General features: G+C 40.2%; 1 protein-coding gene across 1 annotated transcript in view; it reads left to right on the plus strand.

Moving 5' to 3' along the window:
- The window catches only part of STX3 (syntaxin 3), a gene marked incomplete at its 3' end in the record, with an annotated part of 143598 nt that overhangs the window by 85421 nt on the left and 51751 nt on the right, over positions 1-6426 (plus strand). The gene's annotated exons all lie outside the window — the stretch shown is intronic.

The following is a 6426-nucleotide window of genomic DNA, read 5'->3' on the forward strand; positions in this document are numbered from 1 at the left end:
TCATCAGTGTCTTATCATTTTCTGCATACAGGTCTTTTGTCTCCCTAGGTAGGTTTATTCCTCGGTATTTTATTCTTTCTGTTGCAATGGTAAATGGGAGTGTTTCCTTCATTTCTTTTTCAGATTTTTCATCATTAGTGTATAGGAATGCAAGAGATTTCTGTGCATTAATTTTGTATCCTGCTACTTTACCAAATTCATTGATTAGCTGTAGTAGTTTTCGGGTGGCATCGTTAGGATTCTTTATGTATAGTATCATGTCATCTGCAAACAGTGACAGCTTTACGTCTTCTTTTCCGATTTGTATTCCTTTTATTTCTTTTTTTCTCTGATTGCCGTGGCTAGGACTTCCAAAACTATGTTGAATAATGGTGGTGAGAGTGGACATCCTTGTCTTGCTCCTGATCTTAGAGGAAATGCTATCAGTTTTTCACCATTGAGAATGATGTTTGCTGTGGGTTTGTCATATATGGCCTTTATTATGTTGAGGTAGTTTCCCTGTATGCCCACTTCCTGGAGAGTTTTTATCATAAATGGGTGTTGAATTTTGTCAAAAGCTTTTTCTGCATCTATTGAGAGGATCATATGGTTTTTCTTCTTCAATTTGTTAATATGGTGTGTCACATTGATTGATTTGTGTATATTGAAGAATTCTTGCATCCCTGGGATAAATCCCACGTGATCATGGTGTATGATCCTTTTAATGTGTGGTTGGATTCTGTTTGCTGGTATTTTGTTGAGGATTTTTACATCTATATTCATCAGTGATATTGGTCTGTAATTTTCTTTTGTTTGTAATTTTCTTTTAGTATCTTTGTCTGATTTTGGTATCAGGGTGTTGGTGGCCTCATACAATGAGTTTGAGAGTGTTCTTTCCTCTGCAATTTTTTGGAAGAGTTTGAGAAGGATGGGTGTTAGCTCTTCTCTAAATGTTTGATAGAATTCATCTGTGAAGCCATCAGGTCCTGGACTTCTGTTTGTTGGAAGATTTTTCGTCTCAATTTCATTACTTGTGATTGGTCTCTTCATATTTTCTATTTCTTCCTGGTTCAGTCTTGGAAGGTTATACCTTTCTAAGAATTTGTCCATTTCTTCCAGGTTGTCCAATTTATTGGCATAGAGTTGCTTGTAGTAGTCTCTTAGGATGCTTTGTATTTCTGCAGTGTCTGTTGTAACTTCTCCGTTTTCATTTCTGATTTTATTGATTTGAGTCCTCTTCCTCTTCTGCTTGTTGAGTCTGGCTAATGGTTTATCAATTTTGTATATCTTCTCAAAGAACCAGCTTTTAGTTTTATTGATCTTTGCTATTGTTTTCTTTGTTTCTATTTCATTTATTTCTTCTCTGATCTTTATGATTTCTTTCCTTCTGCTAACTTTGGATTTTGTTTGTTCTTCTTTCTCTAATTCCTTTAGGTGTAAGGTTAGATTGTTTATTTGAGATTTTTCTTGTTTCTTGAGGTAGGCTTGTATGTCTATAAACTTCTCTGTCAGAACTGCTTTTGCCGCATCCCGTAGGTTTTGGATCGTCGTGTTTTCATTGTCATTTGTCTCTAGGTATTTTTTGATTTCCTCTTTGATTTCTTCAGTGATCTCTTGGTTATTTAGTAACGTATTGTTTAGCCTCCATGTGTTTGTGTTTTTTTACGTTTTTTTCCCCTGCAATTCGTTTCTAATCTCATAGCGTTGTGGTCAGAAAAGATGCTTGATATGATTTCAATTTTCTTAAATTTACTGAGGCTTGATTTGTGACCCAAGATATGATCTATCCTAGAGAATGTTCCGTGCACACTTGAGAAGAAAGTGTAATCTGCTGGTTTGGGATGGAATGTCCTATAAATATCAATTACATCTATCTGGTCTATTGTGTCATTTAAAGCTTGTGTTTCCTTATTAATTTTCTGTTTGGATGATATGTCCATTGGTGTAAGTGAGATGTTAAAGTCCCCCACTATTATTGTGTTATTGTCAGTTTCCTCATTTAGAGCTGTTAGCAGTTGCCTTATGTATTGAGGTGCTCCTATGTTGGGTATATATATATTTATAATTGTTATATCTTCTTCTTGGATCGATCCCTTGATCATTATGTTATGTCCTTCCTTGTCTCTTGTAACATTCCTATTTTAAAGTCTATTTTATCTGATATGGGTATTGCTACTCCAGCTTTCTTTTGATTTCCATTTGCATGGGATATCTTTTTCCATCCCCTCACTTTTAGTCTGTATGTGTCCCTAGGTCTGAAGTGGGTCTCTTGTAGACAGCATATATATATGGGTCTTGTTTTTGTATCCATTCAGCAAGCCTGTGTCGTTTGGTTGGAGCATTTAATCCATTCACGTTTAAGATAATTATCGATATGTATATTCCTGTGACCATTTTCTTAGTTGTTTTGTGTTAGTTTTTGTAGGTCCTTTTCTTCTTTTGTGTTTCCCACTTAGAGAAGTTCCTTTAGCATTTGTCGTAGAGCTGGTTTGGTGTAGTTGAATTCTCTTAGCTTTTGCTTGTCTGTAAAGCTTTTGGTTTCTTCATTGAATCTGAATGAGATCCTTGCTGGGTAGAGTAATCTTGGCTGTAGGTTCTTCCGTTTCATCACTTTAAGTATATCATGCCATGCCCTTCTGGCTTGTAGAGTTTCTGCTGAGAAGTCAGCTGTTAACGTTATGGGAGTTCTCTTGTATGTTATTTGTCGTTTTTCCCTTGCTGGTTTCAATAATTTTTCTTTGTCTTTAATTTTTGCCAATTTGATTACTATGTGTCTCAGCGTGTTTCTCCTTGGGTTTATCCTGTATGGGACTCTCTGTGCTTCCTGGACTTGCGTGGCTATTTCCTTTCCCATGTTAGGGAAGTTTTCGACTATAATCTCTTCAAATATTTTCTCAGGTCATTTCTCTCTCTCTTCTCCTTCTGGGACCCCTATAATGTGAATGTTGTTGCATTTAATGTTGTCCCAGCGGTCTCTTAGTCTGTCTTCATTTCTTTTCATTATTTTTTCTTTAGTCTGTTCCACAGCAGTGAATTCCACCATTCTGTCTTCCAGGTCACTTATCCATTCCTCTGCCTCAGTTATTCTGCTATTGATTCCTTCTAGTGTCGTTTTCATTTCAGTTATTGTATTGTTCATCTCGTTTGTTTGTTCTTTAATTCTTCTAGGTCCTTTTTAAACATTTCTTGCATCTTCTCGATCTTTGCCTCCATTCTTTTTCTGAGGTCCTGGATCATCTTCACTGTCATTATTCTGAACTGTTTTTCTGGAAGGTTGCCTGTCTCCACTTCATTCAGTTGTTTTTCTGGGGTTTTATCTTGTTCCTTCATCTGGTACATAGCCCTCTGCTTTTTCATCTTGTCTATCTTTCTGTGATTGTGGTTTTTGTTCCACAGGCTGCAGGATTGTAGTTCTTCTTGCTTCTGCTGTGTGCCCTCTGGTGGATGAGACTATCTAAGAGGGTTGTGGAAGTTTCCTGATAGGTGGGACTGGTGGTGGGTAGAGGTGGCTGTTGCTCTGGTGGGCTGAGCTCAGTAAAACTTTAATACACTTGTCTGCTGATGGGTGGGGCTGGGTTCCCTCCCTGTTGGTTGTTTGGCCTGAGGCGACCCAACACTGGAGTCTAGCCGGGCTCTTTAGTGGAGCTAATGGCGGACTCTGGGAGGGCTCACGCCAAGGAGTACTTCCCAGAACTTCTGCTGCCAGTGTCCTTGTCCTTACGGTGAGGCACAGCCACCCCCCGCCTCTGCAGAAGACCCTCCAACACTAGCAGGTAGGTCTGGTTCAGTCTCCTATGGGGTCACTGCTCTTTCCCCTGGGTCCTGATGCGCACACTACTTTGTGTGTGCCTTCCAAGAGTGGAGTCTGTTTCTCCCAGTCCTGTCAAAGTCCTGCAGTCAAATCCCACTAGCCTTCAAAGTCTGATTCTCTAGGAATTCCTCCTCCCGTTGCCGGACCCCCAGGTTCGGAAGCCTGACGTGGGACTCAGAACCTTCACTCCAGTGGGTGGACTTCTGTGGTATAACTGTTCTCTAGTTTGTGAGTCACCCACCCAGCAGTTGTGGGATTTGATTTTATTGTGATTGCGCCCCTCCTACCATCTCATTGCAGCTTCTCCTTTATCTTTGGATGTGGGGTATCTTTTTTGGTGAGTTCCAGTGTCTTCCTGTCAATGATTGTTCAGCAGTTAGTTGTGATTCCGGTGTTCTTGAAAGAGGGAGTGAGAGCACGTCCTTCTACTCCGCCATCTTGAACCAATCTCCTCTATAGTTTCTTAAAGCATATGTTTTGATAGTCTTTGGTTAACTCTTGACTGGACTTATTGATTTATTTCCTTGTTTGTTTTTTCCTGTGCCTCATTTTCTGGTATCAAAGCACTGAGATTCTCTCTGGACATCTGAAAGGTTTATTTGTGTTGATTACTTCTTTGTAGGTGTAAGTTTCTCCCCTCAGCCTCAGTCTAGGTTCTGACATAATCTCAAGCCATAGGATCTTCTCAGAATGCAAGTGTGGCCAGAGCTAGGTTTCACTGGCCAATGTTAGTGGAATGCTAAAGAAACATTCTTCCATTGACCTTCATGTCTGTTTCAGAGATTGAAGGCATTCCTATCAGACAACAGTGTTACTACCTTCTACTTAAAGACCATGGGCTGGGAGAAACTCATCTTTCTCCATCAGAAACGGAGGTTAGCAGTGCTAGAGGGGAGTGTTGGAAAACATAGTGGCATAAAGTGAGGTTTGATATTTAATCCAATCAGAATTAAATGAGAAGTGAAAAGAAAATGACTTTAATGTTGTGATGGCATGTTACTTGACTCCATGTTGGTATACCAATGAGTTTAATTTCTTGTACCACATTTGGGAAAATAGGTCTAACATAAATTGGGTGCTTTACTGGTATTGACTGAATATTACAGACAATGAGCTAGAATCATTGAGAGAGAGTTAGGGATGTTGGAGAGACCCATTCCAACTTTGTTACATTGAGATTCAGTTTCATTGGTTATTTCAGGGGCAATATTTCCTGTTATTTTGACATATTTGTGTTTGTGTGTATATATATATATATATATATATTTTTTTTTTTTTTTGCGATACGCGGGCCTCTTACTGTTGTGGCCTCTCCCGTTGCGGAGCACAGGCTCTGGACGCGCAGGCTCAGCAGCCATGGCTCACGGGCCCAGCCGCTCCGTGGCATGTGGGATCTTCCCAGACCGGCGCACGAACCCGTGTCCCCCGCATCGGCAGGCGGACTCTCAACCACTGTGCCACCAGGGAAGCCCCTGTGTTTATATTTTTTGCTTGAGCTTCCTTTATGGACAACATTGACCATATGTTCTGGTTTTCCCAGGATAGTCCCAGTTTTTAATCTGTTTTTTTTCTGAGTATAGTTATTAATAATGTTCACTTTCACTCTTAACAGAGTTATGGTTGGATGATAAACTGTATGGTCACACTGTGCTGGACAGCAATGCCAGTCCTAATAGTTTGCATATTTGTGACCTAAACCATTATCCTTCAATTTCACATAGATTGTATAGTCTACAAATAGATCTGACAGCTGGTACTGCATGCTCACAGCACCATGGAGACCCCCCTGTCTCTAATTTAGCTTTCAAGATGTGACACAGACCCAAGAGGATGGAATCCCTTGCTGTGTAGTTGTGAAGGCATCTGTCACACCCGGTTAATGAAGGCCAGGGCAGAGCTGAACCTGAGAGTTGAAGATCAGTGCCAGAAAGCAGTGTGTAGGAAGAGGGTTACTGTGTGTAGGAATCAGGGTTACTGGTGGAGGGGGAGAAGAGAAGAGTATCATGAAAACACAAGGAGCAATGAGGAAGACATTTTTGAAATAAGTTAACTAATTCTACCTAAAGGGCTCTTTCTTTTGGAGGTTATTTTAAATGGATTACTTTATGCTTTATCTGAAGCACCTTTTGTCCTCCGGCTTCTTAAAGGCACTTCTGGTTCCTGACTGAATGTGCACATAGCTCAGGTACTCAATAAGAGGTGTAACCCAGCTCATGCTAAGACATGATTCAACTTTTTCTTTAAAGTGAATTCTGCTGAAATGAACATTGGAGTCATTTTTTTTTTTACATGTGTATTTTGATGATATGACTATAAGGGTGATTTTTATGGTGAAATGAAAGGAAAATAAATGTGGGAGAACAAGTGGGACCCAGGGGAGGCAGCTGGAAGAGGGAATGAAAGTGTTCCTCAAACTTTGTGGACTGACTTTTATGTGTAAGCTTCACATTTCACCCTTTCTCCATGGCAATATTTTTCTCTCTACCCACTGCCTGTATGAAGCCAATATGTCCACTCAGTTCCTCCCTTGCATCTGGGTCTCAGAGAGCTCAGTCTCCCTATGAACTTTCTCCTTGATCTCATTGGTTACTGCTGCACCATTAGACCCAGAACTTTATCTCCGTTTTCCCCAGTTG

Source organism: Leucopleurus acutus (assembly GCF_964270905.1).
Source record: "Leucopleurus acutus genome assembly, chromosome: 8".
Classification (NCBI taxonomy): Eukaryota; Metazoa; Chordata; class Mammalia; order Artiodactyla; family Delphinidae; genus Leucopleurus; species Leucopleurus acutus.